Source organism: Hemiscyllium ocellatum, chromosome 17 (genome assembly GCF_020745735.1).
Source record: "Hemiscyllium ocellatum isolate sHemOce1 chromosome 17, sHemOce1.pat.X.cur, whole genome shotgun sequence".
Taxonomy (NCBI): domain Eukaryota; kingdom Metazoa; phylum Chordata; class Chondrichthyes; order Orectolobiformes; family Hemiscylliidae; genus Hemiscyllium; species Hemiscyllium ocellatum.
The window spans coordinates 80636196-80653368 of NC_083417.1; the positions used below are offsets into that span (position 1 = coordinate 80636196).

The 17173-nt window shown below is 41.2% G+C and overlaps 1 non-coding gene across 1 annotated transcript; it reads right to left on the reverse strand.

The window, feature by feature from the left end:
- Positions 1-14769: 14769 nt before the first annotated feature.
- Positions 14770-14842, reverse strand: trnac-aca (transfer RNA cysteine (anticodon ACA)). The gene has a single exon. It is a non-coding gene; the product is annotated as a tRNA-Cys (tRNA).
- Positions 14843-17173: the final 2331 nt, after the last annotated feature.

Here is a 17173-nt window from a genome sequence, read left to right on the forward strand (position 1 = left end):
TGCTTTGCCATTCATTCAGCTCATGCCTGATCTTTCCATGGACATGCATTCACTTAACCAAACTCTGACGGTAATCTTTACTTCCTTTATTGTTCAAGAAAAAGCAGCCAGAGCTAAACAAAAACATTGATTGATGTCACATCAACTACATCGTTGGGCAAGCACTCCATCGAGGAACAACCCTCTGGTTGAAGAAATTCCTTCTCAATTCCGTCCTATATCTTGTTCTAATATATAGGCTGTTGCCTCTTGCCCTAGTTTCTTTTGCTAATGGAAGCATGCTCTCGACTTCTATCTCACACATGACCTTCATAATATTATATGTTTCCATGAGGTCCGGCCTCATTCTTCTGAATTTTCGAAATAAGCCTATTCCACATGGTCTCCTCTGATCAGCGAACACCTTCAAATCCGGAATTCCATCTGCCAGAATATTGCCCGCTAACCAACATTTCAATGTTCCTCTGCAGATTTTCACAGTCCTCCGCACACTTTGCTCTGCTACTCACTTTTGTGTCAACTGCAGACCTTGACACGATGCGCATGGCTCCAAAATCCAAATCCTCCATATAAATTGTAAGTAACTGCGGATTCAGTATCAATCCCTGAGGAACATCGTTAATGGTTAATAGCATAGCACTCATTTATCCATTCTCTGCTCTTCCTGTTGGGAAACAATCCTCAATCCATGCTCATACTTTACCCTTAACAGCATGCATCCGTTTGCTGTCAGCCCCTGAAAAGCACCTTGTCGAGCCATTTTGAAAATGTAAGTACATCATTTCACTGGGTCCCGTTATACACCATGCTCATAATGCCATCATAGAATTCGAAAAGATTTTGCAGGAATGACCTGCTCTTCATTAACCCAGGCTGTATCTGTCAAATTTCTACCGAGAAGCTCCGCTATTTCTACCTCGATAATAGACTCAAGAAATTTCTGTACGACAGAGGCTAAACAAACTGGTCTATTATGTTGGAGAATGGGTCTGGATGGGTTGAACTTTGGCGGTCGGTGTGGACTTGTTGGGCCGAAGGGCCTCCTTTGACACTGTAAGTAATCTGATCTAATTCCTCATATTTTGTCTGCCTCACTTTTTAAACAGTGACGCCATATTTGTATTTTCCAATCTGCTGGGACTGCCCCAGAGACCAACGAATTTTGGAAAAATACCGCAAGCACATACCATTGCGTTTAGTACCCTGCGATGCATTCAATCATGTCCTGGAGACATAACCATCCTTCAACAATCCAACACCAGTTCTTTTGTTAAAATGACTGTTCCCATGTCGTCAGCAAACATCATCTCTTTGTCAATTACTGGCATGCTATTAATATCCACCACTGTGAAGACCGACGCAAATGCCTGATCAATGTCACTGCTATTTCCACATATCCCATAAGGAAATGCCCCTTCTTATTAACAAGAGGGTCAACGTTTACTTTTGCCTCACTTTTTAATTTTATATTTTAATAGGAACTTCTGCTATCGATCTTTATATTCTGTGATATTTTTAATGCCATATTCTTTCTCATACTTTTCTGCATTAAATTCCTTTTGCCAACTCTCAGCCCAGATCTCCTGCACTCCTGGGTCCCTATGTTACCTACAATATCTTTCAGCACTATGTACTATTTTACCGAACTTAGTGTTGTCCGCAAATTTACTAACCCATCCTTCTCCGCCCCCATCCAGGTCGTTTCCAAAGAATGACAAAAAGCAGTGAACCCAAAACAGATCGTTGCAGTACCCACAAGCAACATAATTCCTGGATTTCCCATCAAGTAACACCCTCTGTCTTCTTTCAGCTGGCGAATTTCTGGTTCAAAGCACGACAGCCCCCTCAAGCCCATGTCTCAGTATTTTTTGCAATCACCTGCCATGGCGAAATTTATCAAACGGCTAACTGAAATCCAAACGTGCAATACATGAACGGCTTTATCCTCATACATCTCTTTCGTCACCTGACAAGTCTTGACAAGAGTTTAAGCTCAGTTTTAGCTTCCTAGATGAAGATTTGCTCACTGACCAGGAAGGCTCATTTCCAGACGTTTCGTTACCCTCCTGGCTAATATCTCCAGTGTGCCTTCGGGTGACGGACTGTTCATGATTTCTGCTTTCTATTTATATGCTTGCGGTTCTTTGGGTTGGTGATGTCATTTCCTGTAGTGATATCACTTCCTGTTCTGTTTTTCAGGGAGTTGTAGATGGAGTCTATCTCGATGTGAGTTTGATGGATTTTCAGTTGAAATGCCATGCTTCTCGGAATTATCGTGTGTGTCTCTGTTTCACTTGTGTTCGGATGGATGCGTTGTCCAAGTTAAGGTAGCGCCTTTCCTGATCTGTATGTAAGGACACCAGTGAGAGAGTGTCACGTTGTATTGTGGCTAGTTGGTGTTCATGTATCCTGGTGGCTTGTTTTCTGCCTGTTTGTCCATATGCAAAAACTGATGTCATTTCCAAAATACCATGCAAGAACTTGAAAGATATTGCATTAGATAAACACTACATTCGCCTGAGGCAACACATCCATCCGAGGACAAGCCAAACACCTACATGCAGGAGATGTAATAGAAGCATGGCATTCCAACCAGAACTCTTTCAACAAAAACTTCGAGTTTGAGCTATCGACTACCCTCTGAGAAAAAAAGAATTGGAAATGACATCACCATCGGAAATGACATCACCAACCAAAGAAACCCAAACATATCAATAGAAAGCAGGAATCATGAGCAGTGCTTCGCCTGGAGACCAACTGAAACTGTTACCGAATTGGGTGATGAAACGTCTGGAAATGAACTTTGCGATTCAGTGAGCAAACAGACATCCAGTTTAATGACCAATTCAAAGAGCACGATAATGTTTGTGAGTGTCGTCCACCCAATCACAAAACCGGCCTGACTTTCCCTCATAAATTTATTCCAGTCGAGATGATTACAAATCTTATCTCGTGGAACTTATCCAACATTTTACCCACAACGATGGAAGGGTCAATGGTCTATAATTTCCAGGGTTTTCTCTACTCGCTTTTTTGAACGAGAGAGCAACTTTTACCATCCTGTAGTGTTCTGCTACTCTAACTTTGGACAACGACAACATGAATATCAAAGTGGAAGGCTCAGAAATCTGATTCTTAGCTTCCCAGAGAATCCTAGGATAAATACTATTCGGCCCAGGGGAATTTAGATATGTTCACATTTTCAGAGCTTATGTCACCTTGTCTTTGGGAACTTCAATCATATCACATCTAGTAGTCAGTTTCTCAGTATTGTCCTAAACAACATTTTGTTTTCCCAGTGCGAATCCTGACTGAAGACATTGCTTTCGCGCTCCCCACATCGCTTCTGACTCCACGCACTACTTACCACGACTGTCCTTTTTTGGCCATATTTTATTCAATTCATTCTTTTAGCCCTCACATACCGATGGAAAGCTTTAGGATTTTCCATTATCCTATCTGTCCACAAATTGTCAGTTCACTCCTGGCTCGTCTTCAATCTCTCTTCAGGCCTTTCCTGTTTAACTTGTAACTCTCAAACTCCTTAACTGAGCATTCACATCTCATGGGAACACAAGTCCTCTTCATCTCAACAAGAGATTCAACTTCCTCAGTAGTCATGACTCCTGCGCTTGACAATTTCCTCCCTCTCTACCAGGTACATACTTGTCAAAGATAGACAGAACCTGCTCCTTGAATATGCTCCACATTTCTATTCTGCCCATTCCGTGCCGTTTCTTTGCCCAACCTATGAATGTGTAATCTTATCTAATCGCATTGCAATTTTCTTTCCCCTAGCAATAGCGCTTGCACTCCGGTGTATACCTATCTCTTTGAAAATCTTCAAGAAACATAACTGAATTTTGGGAACTATCACCAAAGTGCTCACCTATCGCCAAACCTAACATCTTGCTGTGTTTATTACCCAGCACTAAATCTAATTTAACCTCTCCCCTTGTTGGCCTGGTCCATTACACATTATTTAAGGAATCTATCACAGATTGACTCAACACTATCCCCGTCAAGGCTACCCTGACTGAGCTGATTTAATTCCCAAATGATAATTGCCATACCATTTTATAAATTTTAATATATGTCTTTGTTTACTGCGCTCCCCAATGTGATCTTAAAGTTTGCAGGCAGATAGACTCCGACAATCAGTGACATTTTCTTCTTAGAACTTCTAATTTCCTCCCAAATGGATTCAAACTCATTGGCCATAGAAATTGTATCATCTGTTAGCATCGGTCTGAGGTTGTCCTTCAATGTTTGAGTTACACCACATTCCTTACCATCCTTTCTGTCCTTCCAAATTGTCTCATACCAGTGAATATATACCTCCCAGTTTTGACTATGTTGTCTCCATGTCTTTGCAACGTGTATTGAATCGTATTCATTTTTGATGGCGTATGCCATTATATCTCCAAACTTCCTCTGAAAATTACGAGCATTCAAGTATAGTACATTTATGGTCGCATTCTTACTCATTGATTTCAAAAAATCTATAATAATATCTTCTACGGTATCCTTCCTTCATGCTTCTTGCTTCTCCTCCCTTGTCCATTTCTGACCTCCATGCTTAGTATACAAGTGCTCAAATACACCTTCCAGGTGAAGCAATACTTTCCCTACACTTCGCACCATCAAGGCCACTGCCTTGGGAAACGAAGTGTGGACTGAATGACAGTTTGCAGAATGCCAAGTTCTATCACCAAAAGTGTCCATGAGCTTCCAGTTCACTGCTCCTTTAGCACAGAACCATGTTTCCTAGCGAAAGTCTCGATCTCAGTTTTACTGCAGTGTTCCAACATAGCTTAGCGCATGCTGAATAAGCAGCAGACCATTTTCTGCTTGAGGGCGCCACGACCCTCCAGATCAATTCAGTCATTTTAAAGGCCTGAAATTTCCCATGTGTTGGCCCCCGACACACTCACCAGGCCGAGTCCCACACTACCATTGGTTCGTCATAAATAGTTTTTGTGAACAGTTGTTAATGCTCCAAACAGATCATTATCAATTCCTATGCCCAACTGCTCGTCTCTCTCTTTCGGCTCTATCCAGACATCTCGTTTCCTCCTAATTACAGCGCCCCCACATATCTTCTGCATATAGACCGAAGTTTTCTTGGGAACCACCAGTGCCAAGGATGGGGTCACTGGACCGAAAGTGTTAACTCCGATTTCTCTTTCCAGCATCTTTTGGTCTTGTCCCTGAGGAAGCTTGATACTGTGCTTCTGTAATGACCCGCTGCCCATAAGACAGAACTGTTTTAATCCTGAAAGTTTCTCTTGATGATGAATCCCATTACAATGTGAGCTACTGGCATTGATTTTGTAGGTCAACGAAAATAGAAACCATGTGCTTGGGATTCGTGACGCAACTCTGTTCTGGATATGATGAACAACAGAGAACAAAATCTCCGTCATGTCAGATGTGAACAGATAGGAATCTCCACAAGAGTCGGAATTAAGTCAATGTTTTTCAGTTGGAGAAGATTCAAACCATTTCTCACTGCAATAGCCTATGACTATCAAAGCAAAATATTTCATAAACACAAATGCTTAATACAGCGTTTCAAGCTAAAATATCTGAATGATCTTCCTCTAGAGTGACAATACAGTCGTGACAGCAAATGGAATAACTGACTGAATCACTTCACTTGTTCAGCGAGCGAACAGTCCTCTTGTGGTATGATATAGCGGCAGAATGCAGGAGGAGGGATGGAAAAGTTCTTAAGCAATTTGACATATGGACTGAGGAAGTGTTCGTGGTTCTTCCGGATTGAAGTGGGCATATTCCCAATTCAGAACGGACTTGTATCTTATGTTCCTCTCTATGACAAGGGAGGGAATTGCAGGTGTTCTGAGCAATGGGTTTATAGTGGACTGGACTAACGCAAGATTGGGAGAGATAAACCAGAGAATCACACAGCAGTGAGCCTCACATCAGTTGAAGGGAACCTTTTGGAGCAAACCTTGAAGGAGGGAGTTAACTACCACTTCGCCAGGCAAGGTTTCATCAGGGAGAGTCATCACGGTTTTGTTACAGAATGTCATACCCAACAGATTGGATTAAATACATTTTATTGGCAAGTGATCAGGTTTTTTTTTAATGAGGGGAGTGAAGTTGATGTTATTTGTGTGGATTCCAAAATAGCCTTCAACACGACACCACTCTGTAGACTGGTAAGAGGATACAAGTGAAATGGGATTTAAGGTCTCCTGGAAGTTGAATCCAAACTTAAATTGGTGGTGGTAAGAGACACAGGATGGTGATAGAATGCTCTTTCTTGTGACTGGAACTGGTACTCAATGGTGTAACACAAGGATGAATGTTGGGTCCCATGTCGTTAGTCAATGTGTGTAAAGAATGTAGAACACGTTAGGAGGAAATCATAAGCAGAGTTGTCGATGATACGAATATTAGCAAAGTGTTTAATAGTGAGGATGATCCTTTTGGATGGAGGATCTCAGAAATGGATTTATCAAATGTGAAATTCAGAGAGGCGATGTTGAAACTAACCATGAAAAACATGAGGTGATGCATATTGGAAGTAACACATCAACGAATTACTCAATAATTGACAGGACACGCGGAAACCCACAGCAACAGAGAGAATTTGCATGTTGGTCCACATATCCGTGAAGGCAGCAGAACATAGTGACAATCATAACTTTATCAGTCAAGCAAAATTTATAAATGCAGATCAAGTGGTGCCACAAGGAGACAATGTCGTGAAGAAAGTACTTGGCACACTTTTCGTTATTAGTCAGAAAGTCGATTATCCAAGTTGGAATGTCATGTTGTTGCGATATGGAGCATTGGTGAGATCACATTTATAATACTGTTTACCATCATGGTCAACTTCTACAGGAAGGATTTTGTGAAAATTGAAACTGTGCACATATGATTTACAAGGATGTTGGGGGGAGCCGAGTGCTTGAGATAAGCATGGAGATGGGGTCGGCAGGGGCTTTTTCGTTGGAATGTTCTAGCTAGCGCGTCACGTTCTCATCGTTTATAAAATCATGAGGAGCATGGAACGACAACTGCTCTGAATCATTTCTGCAAAATGTTGAAGTACAAAACTAGAGGGGTGACAGGCACTGAGACATACTAAACAACGGGTAGAGAGTGACAGAATGATGGTTGATTTCCAACAGGCATTGGTTAAGCTCAGTCTATGGTTTTAAAAATGAGCATTTTCTTCGTGAAAGCAGTTTGGTAGATAAGTCGTGAATGGAACCTCGGGGTACTAAAATTGAGTGGTGTACCAATGAGTAAGTGAGTGGGTAAAATATTGTCCAATGAACTCTGAAAGGGAGATTGCCGTATTTATAAGGAACAATCAATAAAGATCTTTTAAATTAAATGTGATGTTGCTGGACTCTGACATACTCACCTAAATGGCTGTGCTGGGATATGAGTCATATTGACTTTTCTGCAGGAGCATCAACTGTTTTGGAAGTCAAAATGATATTTTTCGTCTGTTCAGCAGTGGCGAAGCGAATATATATTCCACCATTCCTCTCAGAACTTGACAAGGTGAGCATGCAATGCCTGATCGAAACATTCCAGTTCATGAAACTCGTTTTTCCTTTGAGAAACAGAATGTAGCAGTTATTAAACTGCAGATTTCTCTTTTCCTTTACCAACTTTATGTTCAAACATTCAGTTGCACTGAGACAATGCTGAGTTCTACAACAATGTTTTATTTTTCCCCTCAGATAGTCAGCCTCTGCACTTTTCCTTTCTTTAGTGATCTGAATGACCTGATATTTATGGGGAAAAGAATGTTGCAGTTTTTCTTGCATGCGACATAAGAATTAACTGAGTGGTGACAGGTGCATCTTAATTTTCTAAAGCAGTTGATTGGTGGTGGTGTCGAGGTAAAAGCGTGGATCTGGAAAAGTACACCTGGTAAGGCAGCATCCATGGAGTAGGGAAATCGATGTTTCGAGCATAAGCTCTTCGCCAGGTATGTTCGAAACATTGACATTCCTGGTCCTCAGATGTTGCCCAACCACTGTGCTTTCTCGCGCTACCCTTCTTGACTACAATCTCTCGCATCTGCAATCCTAGCCTTCTACTTTGATGGGGGTGGTGTCAGATACTGTTCCTGAGATGTAACAACATGTTCGAAATGATAGTTTGGATATGCAGTTGGAAGCTCATCACTGATGTAAATCATTCTCCACCTCCCAATCTGCCAAGCGCATGCAGGTCCTGCGCCTCCTTCGTTGACATTCTCTAAACACCTGACGCCTGAAAGAAGAAGGCCTCATCTTCCGCTTGGGTCCTTGATGCCACATGGGATCACCAGTTACCACAATCACCCTTCGCTCATATTATTCTAGTTTCATGACTCCAACTCAGCATTGCCCTTATGACCTGCACATCACCTTTCCAACCTATACGCTCTACCTTCTGTCAGAACTCGTATCTTATTTTCCTCCTTTATCTACTCATCACATTCTTAGCTATCACGCCCCCAAATCCCCAAACCTCCCATTAATCTCCCAGTCCCCCCGGCCACAAACCTCATTCCTGATGTGGTATTTATGCCTGAAACATCACTTCTCCCGCTCCTCGCATGCTGCCTGAACAAATGTGTTTTCCATCGCCACACTGTCGACTCTGAGTTCTGGCATCTGCAGTTCTCACTTTCTCCACGGCGCAGTATTGTGTAAAAGCCACATTATTGGAAAAGTGCAGTTTCTGTGGCTTTCTAAGTTGTTAATTACATTTGCTTAATCAGATCTAGATAGAGTATTGAGTGTCTTTCTGCAATTACCATTATAGCAGGGATGTGACAGCACTGGAAACTGTGCAGACCAGATTTACCAGGGTATTATCTGTTTGAAGAATTTCAGTTATGAAGATGGTTTGGATGGACTGCGCTGTCAGAAAGATGCTCTCTTTAAAATAAAACGATCTGTACTTTTACTCAAGGATAATGTGTCTTGATTTCATTTTTTTAATCAAAGGCGTTGTAAATCAGTTCAGGCTCCGAATCAGATGAAGTGTAACAGTGATGTAATTCTTCGCAGTGAGGCCTGTCGTTTCCCCATCAACAGCTGAGGCTTGAGGCCAAAGAATTTATATTTTAAAGATGAACTGTATAATGATAAAAGAGTGGTCATTCTGGAATGCTGAATTCCGGTTTTTAGATCCTGCAGCAGTGGTGCACTAATTAATAACCTTTCTCCTTCTGCCATTCTAAGTTTTACCCGTAAGCTTTTGTTTCACTTTTTTCTGTGTTTAAGGTGCCTTTTTTCGGAATGTTGTGTACTTTCAGAACAGCATAATTAAGTCTACTTTGGATAGACAAAATTCTGTGGGTATTTTATATTCCGTTTTGTTCTTTTTCAATCCATCATTTTGTGATTTTTTTTTGTAATTAGCCAATCTACGATCTGGATTGTCTGCTTAATAACGTTTTGAATGGTTTAGCGTCGCCATAACAAATTGGAAGGTAGTTGATGGATTAAAAGATCAACCGATATGTGCTTGTGTCTTTAGTTCGGGTGTTGATTTGGATTGTCGTAGACAGTTCTTGGGAAAGCAATGTCTCATTTAGGTACCAAGAGATGTCTGGCTAGGGACAATGTAAAGTTGGCAGTTATACCAAAAAAAAAACTGATTCAGACCAGGCTTCTGGGGTTGTATTTGCCTCTTTCTGTGAGGAAAGGAGAGGTCATTGCCCGCAGTAGCTCAGCATTTAACTCAGCTGGAAAATCCATGAGAATTTGCAGAGATGTTTAAACGTTAATTAAATATGAAACAGCTTGAGTTAGACGCGAAAGATAAGGAAAAGAGACCAGATTTCAAGCAGTTTCAAGTACAATTCGAAGAAGAGAGAGCAGCAGAGCAGAGAGAAAAGGCGACCGAGTTAGAACTTCAGAAATTGGCAATTATTAATGGAATTCACATTAAACGCTGGAGAGAAAGGCTGAATATAAGATTACTCTGGAAGAGCATATTGGTAAAACGACAAAGATAGCAGCTGAAATGGCTGATTGTAATGAACTGGGCCATAAACAAGGATGGGCTTCCGAATCATTTTAAGCCTAAGGGATAGAAATTGGGCAAAGAGAAATCCTCATGTGGAAAGGGAAAGTTAAATCCCTGTGAAGATCATGAGGATAACTTATCAAAGGGTAAGTAGGAAAATTTTGAAGGGAACAAGATCTGAGGTTTTCATTGCAATAAAGTAGGCCACATGAAATCAGTATTGGAGAACGATGGAAAGCACTGTAAAGTCAAATGTAGCAAAGCAAAACAAGCCTGGATGTTTTGTTGGCATGATAATAGAAAGCACAGTGGAGGCTGGGAAGCTTCATCAGAGTGCACAAACCGATCAGAGGTTGGTAAGGGGGAAGTGACATATCTGCTTGAAAAATATACCTGCAAAGTTAAAGTTTATTTACCTTGGCCTGGAGTAGCAGATAGAGAGGTAACAATATTCAGGAGCACAGGATCGTCTCAGTCTGTGATGCAGAAGGATGGGGAAATAAATACTTCTGAAGACCTATGTGTACAGGAATTCATGGTGGGACGAAACTTGCTCAGTGATGTACAGTGAGGCTAGAGTGGGCAGAAAAGAGTGCAGAGTTTGTAGTGGGAGTTCTGAACAAACTCTCAGCTCCAAGAATACAATTTGTGCTTGCAAATGATGTAGCTCAATCACCGGTAAGCCTGCTGCATACTCCAGTTGAAAAGCCAGTCGAGCTGCAGGCAGAGTAGCAATGCAGGACGTTGATAAAGGAATTTTCCCAGGTTGTGTCTTTACACAATCACAGAGTCACAATCGGAAGCAGAAGAAATCAAAAGGCATGAATTAGGAGGCTGAAATATGATTACATCGATTTGTGTTAATTAATACTTATTCCCATCTTTTATTGGATGTAGGGAACATACACAATACATCAAGATTACATTTTTTTAATTTTCAAATAAGTGGGACACAGCAGGGGACAAACATTAATAACGCAAGTATATTCAGCTCAGCTATTCTACTGAGTTACAGCAGAAAGTTGAAAAAATTAAAGCAGTTGGATCAGAAGACATATATTTGGAAGGAGGGTGAATGCATCCTTGTGTGATATTACTTAGCAAATGATATGTTAAGGAGCAAATAGAAACCAACATATATTCAAGCAAGTGAGAAATGGGCAGAATGTTTTTTATTCCCAGTAGGGTACAGAAAAGTGGTGCTGCGAGTGCCACACGTGCCACAAATTGAATTAGGCGTGAGGAAAACGGGGGCTAAAATACAAAGACATTTTCACTGGCCTGGATTGCAAATGAATATAGTTGAATTTTGCCAGAAGTGTCACACATTTCAACTAAACGGAAAACTATGGGAAATAATAAAGCCTGCATCTTTTGTTCCTATTGCAGCGTTCAAGGAATCTGTCTTAATTGTCTTGCTGCATTATGTAGGTTCCCTACATCCGATAAAAGATGGAAATAAGTATTAATTAGCATAAATGGATGTATTGATGAGATTTCCAAATGCTGTTCAAATGTGCAATATGACAGCTAAAAGGTTTGAGGAAGAATTATGATTTTTTTAAAAAACTAGATGAAGACTACCATCAGTGATACAATTAGATCAAGGGACAAACTTCACATCCAAACTTTCCAAGGAGTAGATAGATAGCTTTGGATTAAAACGAATCAAATCTACTGTGTGCCGTCTAGAATAATAGGGTGCACTGGAAAGGCGACATCAATTATTAAAGACTATGTTGAGGTTTTATTGTTCAGAGTAGCCAGTTTTTTTCCATAAGGGAGTTACGTCAGTGCTGTTTGCGATCTGAAATATATCGAAAGAATCCACAAAACTAAGACCATCTGAAACCAATTTTGGGCATAAAGGAAGAGGGCCATTACAATTTAATAAGGAAAAATTAATACGTCAGATTACAGAGACCACGCATTTGGTCGATGTGTCAAGTTTTAGAGTTGGACTAAATAATGTTGGGGAGTTGTCGAGACAGCACTTAAAAGTATCGCAGCAAATGGTGAAGCAGGAAGTGTATGAGAAACAAAAGAATCAGAATTTTGCCACTGAACAATGTATTTATTTAAATTTCATTAATCGGTGAAACTTTAAAGCAAGGTTTAGAAGACCTTATCAAATTGAGAGGAAATTGAGTGAGGTTAGCTACTTGATAAGAACTCCTGGCATGAAGGAATCTCACAGAACGTATGATGGGAAAATGCCTAATGGTATTTTTGCAGAGAACGAATGCAAGGGGAGAATGTGATATTGACTGCAACACACTGGGAAGAACCAATTTCAGGTAATTCTGCATTGGACGTTCCTGAAATAAAATTGGACAATTCAGAAGTTGTCTAATATTGATAAAGTTATTCAGTTCTGTTCCAGAAGAAAATAGAACATAGAACATAGAAAAATACAGCGCAGTACAGGCCCTTCGGCCCTCGATGTTGCGCCGACCAAAGCCTCCCTCACCTACACTAGCCCAGTAACCTCCATATGCTTTTCCAATGCCCGCTTAAATGACCATAAAGAGGGAGAGTCCACCACTGCTACTGGCAGGGCATTCCATGAACTCACAACCCGCTGAGTAAAGAATCTATCCCTAACATCTGTCCTATACCTACCACCCCTTATTTTAAAGCTGTGTCCCCTAGTAACAGCTGACTCCATTAGCGGAAAAAGGTTCTCACTGTCAACCCTATCTAAACCCCTAATCATCTTATACACCTCTATCAAATCTCTCCTAAACCTTCTTTTCTCCAATGAGAACAGCCCCAAGTGCCTCAGCCTTTCCTCATACGAACTTCTTACCATGCCAGGCAACATCCTGATAAACCTCCTCTGCACTTGTTCCAATGCCTCCACGTCCTTCCTATAGTATGGCGACCAAAACTGCACACAAGAGTTATTACTCTTGCATGGGTAGATATGTTGAAATAAACTGAGAATTAATAACCTAATTGTGGATGATGTAAATATAGGAGGTGTTGTTCTGATTTTGTAACATCTTTGCAGGCATAACCCTATAAAATTGGTGCAAGTTCATGAGGAGATGTCACGTATGCTCCAAGATAGCATAACCGAAGTGAGTTTCAATGAATGGAGTTCACCCATCATCATGGTGCCAAAGTCAGGTAAGACCCAAAAGTTATGTGTGGACTATCACAAAGTCAGTGCTGTTAGAAAGACTGGTGCATATACGCATCTGCAGTTGGAGGACTGTGTGGAAGGGATTGGAAAAGCAACTTACATTTCCAAGTTGGATTTCCTCAAAGGTTACTGGCAGTCAACTTTGTCGGAAAGACCAAAGGCAATTTTGTAACGCCAACTGGACTGCAGAAATTTAAAGTAATGCCGTTTTTACGGAAAACACTTCACTCATATTTCAGAGGTGAACGGACAAGGTAATTGCCGGATACACAACAGTCTTGTGTGTGGTGTGCCTTGTGACATTCAGTCTCTCATGGATTGAAAATTTGCAGCATTTATCGGGCTTGATTGATCGAATACGGAAGTCAAACTGGTTTGCAAACCGAGCTGAAAGTGAATCTGCCAAAGCCAAAGTCACCTTCCTGGGCTATGTCGTTGAACACGGACAAATAGCCCCACGGGATGTGAAAACGAAAGTTACGGGGGATTCTTGTACATTGTTGACGAAAAGAGCAGTATGACAGTTTACCGGATTGAGTCACTTTTACTGAAAGTTTGTGCTGACTGTTTGAAGTGAGACTGCTCCACTCGCCGAATTGCTAAAAGCAGGCAAGAAATTTAAGCGAATGCAAGAATTTCAAAAGGTATTTGACAGCCGAAATAATTTGTTAACCATTTCCAAAGTATCAGCCGCACGTAATTACACGAAGGTTTTCAATGTGCCTACCGATGCCACTGATGTGCATGTCTCTCTTCTTCTGCCCCTCTAATATCGAGCTGTAAACCAGTTTCATTTGTATTCTGTGTTTATGGGGCTTAATTATCAGACTTGTGTATTTTTTGAAAAGCATAATTAAGTCTACTTTGGATAGCTGAGCTCTGTGGGTATTCTACATTTTGTTCATTTCGTTTCATGCCTTACTTTTGTGATTAATTTTCTCTCTGTTTTAAAATCTGGAAGTCACCCTAGCTAATGTATTCGAAGAAAATCTTACTACACGCTCTCCAAAACAAACAGCGACGTTACACTCTGGATTTCCTGCATAAGAATGTTTTTAGTGGTCTGGCCGAGGCAAAGTGGGGGTTATTTTTCTCAGAGCAGAGCTGATTGTGAGGAGACATGATTGACGTGTAGGAAATAATGGGAAGCATGGAATTACAGATTGATGGAAACAGTTGCTCTTGATCGATCACCAGGGTTTGTAGATTTCAGACAAGATGCAGAAAGCTTTGAATAGATCTGTCGGAAAACTTTATCAGTCTGCAGGTGTTAGACTCTGGAACTCACTCTGTATAAAGATTAGTTGGACATTTAACTCTTCATTCTTCTCTGATTACATTGGCAAAGGAGTTTTTAAAAATGCTCAAAGACGAGCATTCCCGCGAGCAACAATGATGCGATTGGTGGCTTTGTGAAATGGAAAAATGCCCATGGCCAACGTGTCCGACTATTCAGCCTCCCTCCTGTGACGACGCTGGAATATTGACTCTCATGTTTTCGGGGACATTTAATGAACGCATTCTTGTTCCTGCAGAATAAGAACTCATACCTTATTTCGGCCGCAGAGAAATCATTTTTAATGCGTAATAAAAGTCGACACTGCCCGCAAGCTAGGTAGGACTCGAACCTACACTCTCCTGATCTGTAGTCAGGCGCGTTACCCATTGCGCCACTGGCCCAACACGCAGACTGATGCTCAAGAGACTTGATGTTAGCACGGACATGATTAATAGCAGTGATGTTCACTAATTGAACAAGCAATAAAGATAATCACTGTCGAACTTCAGTCCAGTCTTCATTACCTTTCAATGCAGGATTTTTCCAAAAAAAAACCTCGTATGTGGATTATGTTCGTCTCAGAAACATTTATAGAAAGGCAAGGGACAGAGGTGTTCATGGGATACACTTTTCCATCAATACCAGTCACTAATCCACAACCAAACGTCTCCCCAAAATACCACATCCTCATGGACCACAACAATGATTTCAAACAATATCATTTATTTTCATCTCTGTTCACACTAAAGATAGATAAACCAACAGTGACCTGATAAATTAAAAAAAATAAAACTGAACCAGGGAATAGAGGTGGCTGACTTGGGGCTGTTTCTGGGAAGAAGACTCAGACTCTCTTTGGCTTAAGTCACGACCCCAGATACACTATGTTTGGGTCCAGAATTATATAATGACCAAACGTGAAACCTGTATCTGGGCTTAAAGTCTGATTGAAGATTTGTAGCTCGGGTGTCCGTTGTTGTGGTTCTGTTCGCCAAGCTGGAAGTTTTTGCTGCAAACGTTTCGTCCCCTGGCTAGGGGACATCATCAGTGCGTTGGAGCCTCCTGTGAAGCGCTGCTTTGATGTTTCTTCCGGTATTTATAGTAGATGTATAGATATATAGTGTATCTGGGCTCTAGCACCTGGCGCTTCCCTCTCCTTTCGCCCTCACTCACCGACTATCGATTGGAAACGACATTTCATTCCAATGATCATTCGCTGCATGCATGCTCACCAATCATGTTAACCGTATGCATGCTGCAGGACCCATCCCAACTGATGACGTATAATGCCCAACAGCGAAGAAGAGGCGGTCCTACATGACCAAGCTGGAGGCATTGGTCCTTCAAGCAATCAGAGAAACTCATGGGGTCGCTGGGGGCTCTGATCAATCATAGAATGCTGTTGGGCTAAACTAATCTAACCAGAATTTCCACATCCCAACGCTCAATCAAACTTCGCTAGAAAAATTCTTCCAGTTCACAACACAATTGTTAATGATGACTCTGTCCCCTTTTCCGCAGGTGAAAGTGAGGACTGCAGATCCTAGAGATCAGAGTCAGCATGAGAGTGGTGCTCAAAAAGCACTGCAGGTCACGCAGCATCCGAGGAGCATGAAAATCTAGGTTTCCGGCAGGCACCCTTCATCAGTAACGTTTCACGCAGCCAATTTATGATCAATATTGCTACTTCCGCTTTTATACCTTCATACCCAGGTTTCAGGCACAGTGGTCTCACAGAAGTTTTGTCTATTGTTTTTCCAATCTACATTTGTCTGATCGTTTTCGATTAGCATCATCAAGACTTCTTTTTACCTCATCAAAAAAATCAGCAGACAGTCCACCACAATTTTCTATGCACAATTCTATTTTAGCTTTCCTGAATGAAACGCATATTTTTTCACGTGGCACCTCATTTTGTCTGGTATGCCCATTTGCAACATCTTTCACACAGCTTTAACCGGTAATCCTGTCAGTACTGAAATAGTTTACAAAACGTTTCTCATGGCAACCTGAAAGTGTGCACACCTTTTAAAGATGAGGAAATATGTTTGAATGAGTTGTGACTTAGACATGCTTACTGGTGACAGGAAGCGGTGGAGGGTACACATTCTTTTCCACTTTCACCAATATTCCATTCCACTGAACTCCACAACTTGCCAGCAAAATGCAGGACATTTTCTGTCGCGACCCTCTGCACCAGTACTCCTTGCATCCGAACAACTGCCCAGACAACACCATTCCATAAAATCACAGAAGTTGCGGCTTTACTACCTGGTAGGGTACCACCAAGTATTGCATGCAGCTCTGGTCACTGAATTTTGGAAAAATATGAAATCTCTGGAAAGGGCTCAAAGGAGGTTGACTGGGATGGTGACTGGTGTGGATCGAAGGTCTTACGAGCAAAATCTGAGGAGACTGAAGTTGTTTTCGTCGGAGTTAAGAAGGTTGACAGGTGACTTAATCAAGATTATATGATTATCAGAGGGTTAGATAGAGTAGAGAATGAGAGCCTCTTTCCTCTGACGGCAAAGGCCAACACGAGGAGCTATAGCATTAAATTGAATGCTGATTGATGTAGGACAGATAACTGTGTGAATTTCTTCACACATAGAGTAGTTCGTGGGTGGATCAGCCTGCCTGTAACACTCGTAGATTCACTGAATATAAGAGTATTTCAATGTGCATTGAACATATACATGGATAATAATGTAACGGTGAAGGTTAGATGGACA